The sequence below is a fragment of the Syngnathus leptorhynchus genome, chromosome 19, assembly GCF_054491065.1.
Source record: "Syngnathus leptorhynchus isolate UIUO chromosome 19, UIUO_Slep, whole genome shotgun sequence".
NCBI classification, from domain to species: Eukaryota; Metazoa; Chordata; class Actinopteri; order Syngnathiformes; family Syngnathidae; genus Syngnathus; species Syngnathus leptorhynchus.
In genome coordinates, this window is record NC_141213.1 from 2,048,099 (window position 1) to 2,062,303 (window position 14,205).

Below are 14,205 nucleotides of genomic sequence, written 5' to 3' on the forward strand. Positions count from 1 at the left end.
GGAGACTTTCAATATGTCTGTTTTGAGCAAACCTTTTCAGCTGCGCACCACCTCGACAGATGGTGCACCGCATTTACATTGCACATAAAAGAAAAAGAAAATCAGTCAAAAAACAAAGACTGGCAGTCTTTGCTCAACTTTTGAAGCCTTTTTGAAATTCTGATCAAGTTGGCACACATCCTGAAAAAATAGACATCATTGAAAAAAAAAAACATCCTCAGTTACTCTGCCATATTACAAACTGGGAACCCCTGAAACTCAAGTCTTTAAGCATGGGGGTCTTCTCCAGATTGTATCAGTGGAGTCTAAGACCCCGAGGGCACCCCCCCTTGCCCCCCCTCACCCCAACACACACAAACCCCATTTTCTTATGTCGTAGGTCACCATTGGATTTCTCTCCTTGGCAGAAGGACCCGGGAGGGTAAACAAGGGTTTAGGTCATTAGCTTTAACTGAGCTGCAGTTTTAACAGCGGCCCGGGTGGGTCGGCTCGGTCCTTCTCAGGCCTCGTGGAAGTCTTCCGTCAACACGTCGGCGGCGCGTCTGTGCGCCTTCTGTCCACCGCCGGTTGTTGTTTCAACCGTGCTAAGCTGCTACCGATCGGACATCCAATTGATGATCTGCTCAAGCTGTTTCGAAACTCCGGAACTTTTCTTATCCGGTTATGAATTCCATATAAGTATGTCAACCCCATGAGAAGTCTAAAATCAAACATTCATTATGCTAAAGAGGTGGTGACAGAAGAACACCAACAGCTAAAATTATGGGATGCCGCGTTAGCCATCTGGCCTCCTGTTTACGCTCGATGATAGCAATCGAACAAAAAAAGTCTTCAAATGAATGATTTGCATCAAATACTTCAAGGGAGAAGCTAAGCTAGCGACTGTTTTAAACTGAGTGATTTGCATAAAATAAGAGAAGCTAAGCTAGCTGTTAGCATGTGCAGAAAAAAAAAAAACTAAATGTGAATTTTGAGCTATAATTGATTTTAACCTTCCAACAAGACTCAAAATAAATGAGCTACAATCGCACAGTGTGCATCCGTTCGGGTAGGCCGCAGGTGAATCCGTCGGCTCCGGTTTCTGTGGGGCGTTTATTGCGCGCCCAACAGGCTCTCGCTAACTCAATTGACTGATGGCAGCTCTCAAGTAACCGAGCGGCTCGGCAACCAAATGAGGTGCCGCTTTTACGCTCGCCGTCTTCAAGCAGCACTTGGGCGGGAGACTTATTTTCAGCTTGGCACTGTTGTTAAGCTTAATTGTTTATCCGGGGCCAGACGACGGGCAATAAAAATGTGTTGGACCTGACTCGCCTTGACACTATTTACATAAAATGTGCAAATTGGGCAAAAAAAAAAAAAAAAAAACAACGTGACAAGCAGATCAAAAATGATGTGAATGAAGCAGAAGCCGAACACTCTTGCGATGTTTTTTTATGCATACGCCACAAATTTATTTGCTTAAAACCACTTCGGTGTTTGCTCAGTGTCACGCACATCAAGTTTTTTTTTATTTTTTTTTTATATGTTGCCCTAAGAGAAATCTGAACTCAAGTCTGGATGGAAAAACAAAGCTGATCTATTTACACAGATATTACCTGGTTGAAGGTGAAAGTGGCTGGACGGGCAATTTGTTGGCGTGCTTGCCCCCCTGGATATTCTCGGGCCGCTTCTGAATGAAAATAAAAGCCGGACAAGTCGTGACACATTGTTAGTTCGGCAAAGCAACACTGCCTCTTCGCTGCCTCTTTAGATGACCCCCAAAATAGATGGGGGGGGGGGGGGGGTTACTGACATAGTTTCAAGTTTTGAAATATTTCAAAAAATTAGGGAGCGATTAATATGGACTGATTCTGATATTTGGCAGGATAAAATTCAGATAACCGATTAATCGGCCAAATAATTAAAAACAAAGAAGACGGGAAATGTTGTCCTCTTACCTACCACCTGCAACAAAATTCTGACTTAATTACAAAAAAATATTTGATTATTTGATTAACTTAACAGAGAGAAACAATAATCGGCAAAAATTGAAGAGTCCAAGGCCGATTTTTTTTTTTTTAATCAACTGTCATGAAGCTAAGAACGAGGAATTTGAGAGTGCTGACAGATCCCTCAAGATAAATGACAAAGCAAGTAAAGTGCTTTCGAGTGGCGAATAAAAGTTCATCGGCCGACTTAACCACCTCGCGGCGATGAAACCAAACATGTGAAAAATGTCTCCCGTCGCCAATTTTACTTCCAAACACAACAAGACAATGTTTTGATGAGTACGTTCCGGAAGAGCGTTTATCCGAAGATGACACGTTTATCCCTGATGAGAGTACAGATTGTACTTTATGACCTACGAGACGCACTCGGGGAAAAGGTCTCCGACAGATACTTTATTACTCTCTGACGGCTCTGTGAAGGCTAAACAAGCACACTGTGGAGAGCTATTACTCCCAATGAGCCGTCACCGTGACACGCGTTACGTACACAACGGAGACAAACCAACTAAAGCCGTCCAACGTCATTACCTCATCCGCCGACGTTTGTATTCATCGAACCGCTACTGACTTGTTGTTTAAAAGAAACTGTTGCAATCTTAAGGAAGAAATACTTTGCGTGAACGCTGAGGGATATTTTGCTGAGCTCAGCAAATATTGCACAGAGAGAGTGTCAAGTGGGAACGGAATCAGCTGCACCCTAAATACCGAAAGGTTTTGCTCATAAATTGTCAACACCCGTCTAATGGCAACATTTGTCGGGGGCCGGGCTCAACTGTCAGGAGGCCCGGAGGTTTGGATTTGCGCGAGAAGGACGTCCAGCAATGCGCCGCTCCCCGCCCGCCGTCTCGGCCCGCGCAGCTGCCTCCCCTCGCGAGCTCGGTCGGGGTCAGACGAGCTCCGGGGGGGGCCCGGTCCACCCTCCCTCCCCGGCTGCTGCCGTATGGCCGGAGTCTGGCCCTCTCCTCGTCAGACTCCTCGGGGGGCGTCTCAAAGCAACGCCAGTCAGTAGTGAGGCCGCGGAGACATTTGCGGAGTCCACGCAACAAAAACACATTAGGCAAATGTCCGGGGTCAAACGTCTGTTTGAATTGGCCTGATGGAAGCCACTTGCGTTGGGCCACACAGCCAAACTACAGACCGCTAACGACGCTAACGAAAGAAGTCACAATTTGCTTCGAGATATGTCACCGAAAGGATCAAACGCGATAAATATTCTTCATCCTCGTAGACCCGCTTTTTAAAACGTACAACCTCGACGGCCTTTTTCTGTTTATCGGGAAGCAAGTGCGACTTTCTTCTACATTAATCAACGCTCGATAGCGGTTAGCGAGCGAGAGAGATATAAATAGCACGGCGAGCCTGCCATGGAAACAAGCGCCTCGCCGGCTAACCGGGATTCGGTTACAGGAGTAGCAACTTTTTGTAGGTCAGAAAAAAAAAAAAAATACTCGCAGTTGCCTGGGAAACAATGTGGAAGAATAGATTACGGAACAGGTAATGCCGCTCCGTAGCAATTAAGAGCACTCATTGAATGGGACTTATCGGGAGGGGTGGTGGGGGGGGGGGCATAATTGAGGGGTTTGTTGGTTGGCTGCAGCTGCACCTGGGCCAAAGGCACCTTGAAAAGCACCACAATAGAACAACATGTCCGTTTTCCGTGAGAATTGACCATTTTAAATACGGCAGCGAGTCAACAGATACGCAAAAAATGTTTTGCCATGAACATCGATGCATTCTTGGACTTAATTTCAAATTTGAGGACATTGCGAATGTCATGCTATTTTCTATTTTTCTGGGTTTGGTCACGATGGCAATGCGAGACCGATGTTAATTTTAGTTGACAGCAGAGGGCGCCAGATGACAAAATGACAGCGGTCCCCCAAAATGCGAAAATGAAGATAAATGATAATTCCTATAATAATAATTCCTAAAAGATTAAAGGATTGTGTGATATTTTATTTTTTCATTTTACGATTTCTGTTGTAAATGATAAGCACACAGCATTTCTTCTTTTTATGGCGTCGCTCTTTGGTCTACTCTTAGCTAGCCGCTAGTCGCCTCAGGACAAGCGCCGCGCGATGACTATGCAATTTCCAAAATGACGCCCTGGCTGAAACCTTGCCCGGTGCAATCCCCGCACTCCTTGTGCATTATTAATCGGAACTGCAATGACATTCTTTTCACCTGACTTGTCCTGCTCTGACTGTAGAATCTTACCCTGGCCGCCAAATGCCGGCAAATAAACACAACGAGGCGATACGAAAACATCCAAACGCCGAAAATGGATTTCTTTGCTTCGCTTTAAGTGTGATTATAAAATCCGCCATTTTTTTTTTTTACATTTCAAAGGAGTGTGACACTTCTTGGTGGGGGAGAGGGCACGCTAATAAATCAATAAGACTCAGGGTGTCCGATGACTTCCGAGCACTTTGGTCGCGTGCTTCCGACCCGGCGTATCTCTAGCGCCATCGATGTCGGCAGATGCGGATGCACTTAATAAATTGCACCTTGAACAAAAGGAAGAGGTGATGAATTGAAAAAGGGCCGGCATGCATAATTCACGCTGCCGCCTCTCTCCCTCAAATTGGCCGCTGTTGAATAATTCACATTGATCTCATTAGGGCCGGTTTTCATTATGGGGTAATTCCATTAAATGCAAAAGGGGGGGGGGCCTCAAAGGGTGGTATGATGTTAATTGGTCCAATAATGCAAGACGCGGTATTGCACAAAAACGTATGGATATATTATAAACAACGTATTGACAGCGAGTGAGATGATTTTATTGCCAGCCACTTAAATCACCACTCCCCCAACGGCGCAGCCTGCCACCTGCAGATCCACCAGGCCGCTATAATTTTAATTGCTCACATGTAGTTTGATTAAAAGTAGCATTCTTATTATTTACTTTGCTGATTCATCAAATATACCCAATTCCCTTTTGGGTAATTACAACATTAAGATTCCACAATGGTATCATGAGACAATTGGAGGGCAGATGGGTAAAATTAGTCATCAGTTCAGGTTAATGTGTTCCCGGAGGGTACTTGATACGACGTGGCAGTCAAATGGGAGCCATTAAAGACGAGAGCAAGAGCGTATCTATCTTAGCACTTAAGCACTCTAATTATCGGTGCACGCACGCTGCCAAAACGCACACGGCGTGATTCACGTTTAAACGGCTAATGGTGGCCAATTGCATTTAGAAGTTCTTGGAAAATAATATCAATGCCTAAATTCTGTTTACTGTATTATTACAAAAAGAACAAAATAGAGTTGAATCAAAACTATTCAAGATTATAAACAAAACTCTCATTTCGCTTTGCCCGTCAAGTGGGATACCTCCACTGCCGACATTAGCATTTCGCCTAAACAAGCGCGTAATAAGTTTAACGCGTAATAAGCTGGCGGCGGGGGATGGGTAGCACAATGAAAGAAAGCCACGCTGGCTTTTAAAATGAATAAAAATTGATTGTGTCCCAATAAAGAGCGAATGGGCCCAGTGTTAACTAGATTGCGCGTAAACGTCGCCGGCCGTCCCCGGGCCGCTTTATTGCGCGCTAATGCAATAGAGAACACTTAGCAATAAACGCGCCTCTCTGATGAGCTCGCAGAGGCTTTTCCAAGATGGCCCTGATGAAATTGCAAGAATTAGATTTGAGCCAGCTGCTAATGATGCCGAAAAAAAAAAAAAGGAAAAAAAAAAAGGGAAAATGTCTAAATAGAATTAGCCGGTCCTCCTCCTCCTACTCTCGGCTAAATGCATCATATGTAAATTAGTGTCATTTGGAAAAATCTCCTCGCCCGCGAGGTAGGACCTTCATTAGATGGGGACTTGAACAAGAACTCCTCCAGGATCTCTAAAAGAGTTCTAGCGCAAACAAGATGATCAAGATATTTATTGCACAGATGCTTCATGACTTCAATCCAAAGAGGAATATGCCTTGATTTTTTTCATTCCCAAAAACGGCACCAATTTTCTTTTCTAAAAAAGCCGTTATATAAAAGAAATACCTATAAAATCAATATATCGATTCCGAGCCATTACTTGAGCCGTGCTAACCGTTTGGCCCCCTTGCTAACACCACTCTAACGCAATTCGCTCCACTTTAAAACTCCAATCCAAATGTTTACACAATGAACAATGCCACTTTGTCGTGAACGGCGCAGACACGCAAATTCTGCAACCAATTATTGACCCCCCACCGGAGGATCCTCCACTTAACCACTCGGCGACCTCTCGCACACTCGACCCCTCCCCTCACCCTTTCTGCTGTAAAAACAGACCTGTATGTCAACTACGGGAATTACACAGCGATTAAACGGGATCAGCCGGGTTCCTAACGCAAACAATGAGACAGTCTAGTTGCTCGGCTCGTATGTTTTCAGCAGGTAGGTAATTCACTAATCTGGCCCATTGTTCCACCCTTCAGCTTCGCTGAATAACGTGGCTTTGCTAGCAGATTTGAACGGCTTTAGAGAAAACCACTAGCAAATAGGTAAGGCAAGTTTGTTTGTCGCAGGCTTCACATAAAACGATTGCTGTGTATTAACTAGCCTAATGAAAGGACGTAAAGGGGCCCCGAGGTTGACCCCTGTGGAACCCCACGGGTCACAGACAATTGATCTCAGACTCACAAATTTCAACAAATCCCGTTTTCAATCAGACTTGAATCAACGTATGTTTGAATTTCTGTAATAAGATCCCATGACAGGAGGAAATTAGTGAGCAAATCGGATTTTTCTAGGGATAGTTGACAGTATTTGCATGCAAACTGCGGCTGTCACGTTAAGCAGACAGCTGACGCTACTGTAGCGCGAAACTGCATTGGGAGAGCACCGACTAAGTATTTTCTGGGCGTCTGACAGCAGGATCGCATATGGCCGGCCTGCAGCTGTGCGGGTATTTCCACTGTCCATAAGCACCTTCCTATTAATGGGCTGGGAAAGCCACCAATGCATTGGAGCTAGAAAACACAAAGCCTGGGAGACACATATGGCCCAAGATGTCTCATCCGGTCTACCGGTTAGTTTCAAAACAGGGACAACCTGTTAGAAAAATGCTTTTAAGCCACGGATACTCGTAGAATCTCAGGTGCATCGTCACGCTGTTTTTCCTCCTTTCGGCCGTGCCTTTTTGACTCCGATGACATCATACCACAGAGACGGGAAGACGGCAGTAAAATGAAAAGCGCTATTTCATAAATAACAAGTAGAAGGGGGGGGAGCAAAAAGATCAACAAAGTATAAAACGTGATCATTCACTGGGCGAGCGGGACGAAGCCAACGCTATAAGTCACATCTGAAAAAAATCCAAATGAGCAAACAGAACTTGATTGTGTTGCTTTATTTGGCGCTCGTTTGTCACTCAGGTGGTCTCGCGGGCGGCCCACCTGCACGCTGTACTGTAAATTACGCACCCCGGACCCTAATTGCCCACCTCCGCCGCCTTGCTATAAAACCGGGGCGCGGAGTACTAACTCTATTGTCAGGTACTTCATCAAGGCTGACTTGATTTATTTGCTCGTTTTCAGAAAATTCGCCGGAGTAACACACGTCTCTCTCTCTCTCTCTCTCTCTCTCTCTCTCTCTCTCTCTCTCTCTCTCTCTCTCTCTCTCTCTCTCTCTCTCTCTCTCTCTCTCTCTCTCTCTCTCTCCTATATATATATATATATATATATATATAAAACCACTGTAGACTACTAAAAATATACATGTATATATTTTTTTCTAGTATTTTTCTAGTATGTATATATATATCTATATATAGTATTTTTCTAGTATCTCTCTCTCTCTCTCTCTCTCTCTCTCTCTCTCTCTCTCTCTATATATATATATATATATATATATATATATATATATATAACCTTTTTTTTCACTGTAGACTACTAAAAATATATATGTATATATTTTTTTCTCTTATATATAGTATTTTTCTAGTATCTATATCTATATCTATATCTAATATCTATATCTATCTATCTCTCTATCTATCTATCTCTCTCTCTCTCTCTCTCTCTCTCTCTCTATATATATATATATATATATATATATATATATATATATATATATATATATATATATATATATATATATATATATATATATATATATATATATGAATAATATAAAAAACAAATTTTATATATTTAATATATATATATATATTTGTTTTTTTAAAGTTTTTTTTTCACTGTAGGCTACTATAAAGGCAAGCACAGTAAGTTTCACTTCCTGCTCTATGGTTAGCATCACACTAAGGCCTCTGCGGTTGGCGTCCACGGTCATTCTTCAGTCTAATTATTTCCTTTTTTGCAGCACACCGCAGCTGACAGTGATGGATCGCAGGTTGAATCTGAGCATTTTTTGTCTGCGTATATGTTGGACGCGCTCGGCGTACGTACGCTCACGGCGAGCAAACACAAGCTCGGAAAGATTTCTCTGCTTTTCTCATTCCACTTTGTCTTCATTTTCTCTCCCTTCGGTGATGTATTGCGAAAGCGCATCGGCCAGACGGAAGTGTAGATTATGTGCCGTTGTGATTACGCCAAATAGTCGAAATGTATAAAGAGCTGTGATTGGATGTTTTCTTTGTCCAAGCTGTCAAATAAAAGTCCGTCAAGTGTGACTTAATGTCAATTCATGATGTGGCACAGAACTGATGGCTTGCTGTAAAACTTTAGCAGCAGTGTGCGGTATTGAGAAAAAAAAACATCTCTCAAATGCTAACATTGTTATTGACACCAAAAAAAAGATGGAAGACAGCAAGCAGATGAAGACAATCGAGAATTAATGGTTCGTAACATTTTCAGGCACTCCAAATGAAATCACATGCGGCTGCTGCTGCTTGTGAAAAAGACTTTTTCTGGCCCAAAAAAAAACAAAAGTCTTATTAGTGCTTTGCGTATCGTCGCCACAATTTGGCCAACCTTACTGTGAGTCTAATTGTCAAGTGGAAGGCGCTTTACCAACTGGAGAAATTAATGAATCCAAATAAGCAAGTCATCCAAGTGCAAGGCCTTGCGTGCGTGTGTGGCGGAGGCACGCAAAGTGGCAAACGCCGCCCGATTGAAGTCTGGAATGTTTTTGGCTGACTCAAAGCAGGCAACTTGAAATGGAAGGGGGGGGGGGTCACCCTCACCCCCTCCCTTCCTTTTGAGATTTTAACCATTTTCATACAGGATGTGAAGGAAAATGCAAGACTGGAACAAAATTGAGGGGGGTCAAATAATCAAAGAACGATTAATCGGTTTTAAAAAGTCACACTGCTGCCTTGTGTTAGCGTATCCCGGAGATCAATAAGTTTGTTTTGCAAGTTTCTGGGATTCAATTGCTTGTCGAGACACCAGGCGAGAATGCGGCGGCGGTCTTTGTGGCTGTTAAGCGTCTTTTATAGTCCAAGAATGTCACGGCTCAGTGCTGAAGTAGAATTTATTAATAACAGTCGGAGCACACGCAAAGTGTTTCTCATCGCTTTCTTCCTTCCTGTCGGCTCAGATCGCCCGCAGTGGAGGATCTGTGTGCTTTTTATTTTTAAGACAGACCTCACAGACTTTTTTTTTGGGGGGGATACAAATTTTTCCAAATGTTAGTTGAGATTTTTGACAGATTTTCAGAGGATTTTTTTTTTATACCCTAAAAAATGAGTAATGAGAAACGGTAGTCCCTGAGCCGCCACCTCCTCACTGGATCCATATGCGAGGCTCCGAGGCAGGAAATCGCCACGATTGGATGTAATCAGGGGAGGGCCCGCCGAGCCCATTAGACGAGTCCTGCTGGAACTGATTGGCTGTCATTAGCAAGAACCGAGTCATTCGCAAATATCATTTCAGAGAAAATTAATTCTGCGTGGGATTTATTTTGGTAGGTTTCTACTTCCTGTTTGGAATTCAGGTCCAGTGGACAAGGCAAGATATTTTGAGATGGTCATTGTTATTTTTTGGGTAAGGTGAGATTCCTGTGTTAAGGATTTTTGGTTCAGGCAATTTTTGAAATTGTCAGTTGAGATTTCCGAAATAAAGTTGAGATTTTTGTAAGATTTTGGCATTATTGCTCAATGCATCACAAATCAATTGTAATGACCAGCTTCTCTTCTGCAATGGCAGTCCAATCCAGCTGCTTTTTACTGACGCAGATCCAAATATGTAAATGCCTGACCGCCGCTCGACCCGCGTAGGAATGTTATTTTGCTTCGGCTGCCTCGCGCTACGCTAATTTCTTCAGGACCGCAAGTACGATTCAGCCTGTTCTGACAATATTCTTAGAACTGCAGAGACCGAAGTTGCTTGACAAGATGGTGGCTTTGTCTCACCGAAACCCCCAGCAGGTGAGGCTCCGGCTCCCCCGCCTCCCCTGACCACACGTTCCCACTCGGGGAAACTAAGGTCCACGCAGCGAAACGTACGCCAAGACTTATTTAGTGTCTGCTGGCGTAGTTGAAGGCCTTGATTTGTATCCCCCCCCCCACTCCTTCCACTCTCCTCCCACTCGATTCCCAGGTCAAGGGGGCTCGACGAGACATGTCTGCTCTACTGTGCCGCCATCTGGTTATCCACTCAAGGTGTCCGGCCAAACAATAGGCTTACAACAAGGTTCGTTCTGAAAACACAACTTCCCACTGATAACTTTCTGTCTTTCTCAGTCTGAGTCATCCAAGCGCAATCATAGGCCAAAAGTAAACACAGCAAATGAGACGCTGATTACATCACGATGGTACGACTTGACGTTTTATGAGCACCGTCAGCCACCTTTGAAATAACACGCAGATGATGTTTATGCGTGCCGGCGTTTTGCTTAAGCGCTCGTGTTTGGACTGTAAACACGCATGATATGGCATGATGTAAATCCCGCGGGCTTCGTTGGAGTAGATTACACATGACACGTTGCTGTCACATTTTTTTTTTTTTGTATTCTTAGAAAATAGCTACAAATTTGAATTGTCTGAGAGAGGACAGAGGGAGTTTTGTTGCGTTGAGGCGATACGGACAGGGGATGGATAGCATCAGCTAGCTCCCCTGGGCTAATGGAGGAGTTGATCCTATTAGAGGCCCTCGCTCTCCACTCCCGCAGCCCTAATGGCCTCCCTCTCCCCCCCCCCCCCCCCACACTCTCGTGTTCATCATCCCTTCCTGGCCGCTGATTCCCAGGATCAATAGTCCTCATCCCTCTCTCAACGTGTCGTAAATCAGCCGGGGCCGAGGAAAGAAAGCGTCTCCAGCGAGCCGATCCGGGGTCAGGCGGAAAGGTGAGGACAGCTTTAAGGGCCCCGGCCCGGTAACATCCTCCCAGTTGTTCTTCTTCAATGCTGACTTAAAGGATGGATGAAAGGGAGGACATAAATTAGGATGCACCATGAAGCTGTCAGCAGCTGCATATATGTGATTTTCGTATCCACCCAAACAAATAAATTGAGCAAATCTAATCAAATTAACGAACCGATGATGCAGTTATAAGTCGATTTTGTTCTCCCCACATTGGGCAAGGGGACATAAGTGAGACAAAAAAATATATACTAAAAACATCGCTATGTAAATGAAAATATGGCTTTTTTTGTCGCCCTCTTGTGGCTCTCCTACGCAATACACGGGCAGAATAAACAAGCCTCTTCTTCTTATCGCATTTGCACATCAAAATCCTTTGGAGCGGTGAGAACGGCAAACCCCCTTGAAAGGCTCACTGTTACCTGCCCGCTGGGGTAGAACCCGCGTCGGCTGCGTCTGCCCTTTCCCATGCTTCCTCCCGACGGCGGGACCCCCACGAGCCACGGCAGGACAGAGGGGACACCTGTTTGGCCGCCATGTGAAATCTCAGTCTTCTATTGAGAGAAGGGAGTGCGGGTGGGGCGGCTTGGCGATAGGGCACCTCCGTGGCAGGAAACCAGAGAGGGCGGCGGGAAAAGCGGACGCTGGGGGTCCGTCGCAATTTGCCTCTTTTCACAGGACGATTAGCCGCGCTTGGTCGGAGAAATGGCACTGCTACACTTTTCTAAAATGCTCTCTCGAGGGACAGTTAAGGACAAACTCATCTGTGATAAGACGGAGACGACCTTTATCCAAGAGGAGACTAAGGGCTGGATATATATAAATGTTTTCATTGAAATATTATCGCCTTAGTAATGATAAGACACCGTCATTCTCCTCCATTCCTGTTGTTTGCTAGCTTGAGCTCATGGCTCGGCTACTTGCTGTTTCTGATTTCAAACAATGCAACATATTGACAAGTGGGCCTTTTTCGGGGGGTGGGGGGGACATCAAAGTACGCACCCCCAAGCATCGAGTGCATGATCAATGGCACAGGTGGGTGCACATATCTCCAAACTGCTCATTAGGTACAAATTAGCATGACGGCTGCTCGCCTCCATTCATAAACGTTGAGTAATGTTAACAGCTCATCACTCATTTGCATGTGTCATCCGTCCCCCCCCCCTCTCTGGAAATATGGAGAGCGGGGGCACGCCATCCGAAAACACTCCCGATCCCCTCTCGGCTTCATTTGCGCTGACCCACAATGCGGTATTTTCTTAACACGAGCAGCAGGCCGCTTTGATGTTATCTGCCTATCCAAACAGCCACGGAGGACGGCGGCCATTAATCACTGTGAAGCCTGCGAGGGCCCGCTCATAAATCGCCTCGCCGCTCCTTAAACAGGAGAGGCCCCCAGGGGTGCGCCCGCGCCATTTATCAACGCTCGCCTCCCCTTTCTGGATGAAGTAAAACTCATTCGGGATTGATGCTGCAGGAGTTGACTCGACACCCTCCACTTTTTTTTTTTTTTTTTTTTCCTTTAGCCTGATTTTTAGCCGCCTTTGCCCTCGTCGGAAACGCCAAAGAGGTGCGTCGGCGATTGTACCAGTTGCGCTTGGCCAACTTTGCCACCTTAGAAACAAACCGGGGGTGTCCATGAATGTGTTCTTGTGGTACCCCACAGAAAGCGAGACCACTTCATAAAAAAGATAGAAAAAAAGTAGAGTAGCTCAGACAAGCGTATGCTGTTAAAATTGCTTTTTTTTTTTTTTAATATAAAGATATACATTACATGAAATAACATTAAAATGGTCACATGTGATTTTTTATCTCCATAAATCAGCGTCAATGTCCAAACAGACAGCGGAAGCGAGATGATGGATGAAAAGTGTCTGCTTAGATGTGTGTGTGTGTTGAGAGTACGCAAACAAGCTGCTCTTGTCACGCATGGCCTTGAGGAAGCTCTGTAGATTTAAAGTCTCCATCAAAAGCCCCCCACCCAACTCAGGGACTTGGCCGTCCTTGGCGCACTGCCTAATAGTCTCTTTCCACACAGCCAAGCGGGCAAACAGCGGGGTCCTCCCGGTGCTCCCCTCCCAGGGGGTCATCACCCCCTTCTCCTCCGCACCTCCATCAAGCTTTGATGTGACGGAGAAGGAGGTCTTGGCAACTTGAAGCCCCCTCAACCACTTGTGTGTGTTCCTTTGTGATGTGGTGACAGGGGGGGATGGTGAAGGGTCGGCCGGGTTCAAAGGTCGTACGGCCTTCTGTTTGTTGGCCGAAGAAGTGCCGCTCGTAAACGCAATTTTACTTTTAGCTTATTTATCGTCATTTGCAACATTTTGTCCTGTAAAAAAAAAGTTGGCTAGTTGAAGTTGAGTCGGGACTATTACGTAAAATACACACTGAAAACGTAAGAAAAAATAGAAGTAGAATAATCTGAAATGTTCAAATGAAATATAAATGGTCACTTGTTACTAGGCAGAATAGGTGGTGTGGCTCAGTTGCGCCACAGTGTTCACGCGTCCATCATTTCCTATCCTTGCCCATGGCCACATCCTGCTCGGACCCCCGCCAACCAAGCCCCCTTCTTTGCAAGTGGAGTAATTAACGCGCCATCTGATCCACCAGTCCTCCACATCATCTCTCTTGGGTAACACACACACACACACACACACACACACTGGTGATCCATCAACTGCCGTTAACTGGGCTGATGGATCTGTCAGCGCGTATTCGGAGGAGACCCCGAAGAGGTCGTTGTCATCATCATCATCATCATCATCATATGTTGAACCTTTGAAATGGATGCATCTCATTTGATTGATTAACAGAGTATATGCAACAGCAGTGGCGTACAAAGGGGGGGGGGGGCTTAGCCACACGCTCATGAATATTGTTGGATGATCTGCGATGTGTTGCTACCACTTGTGTACAAATATGATTTTTTTTTATGTTTATAATTCTGGCAAGATCAA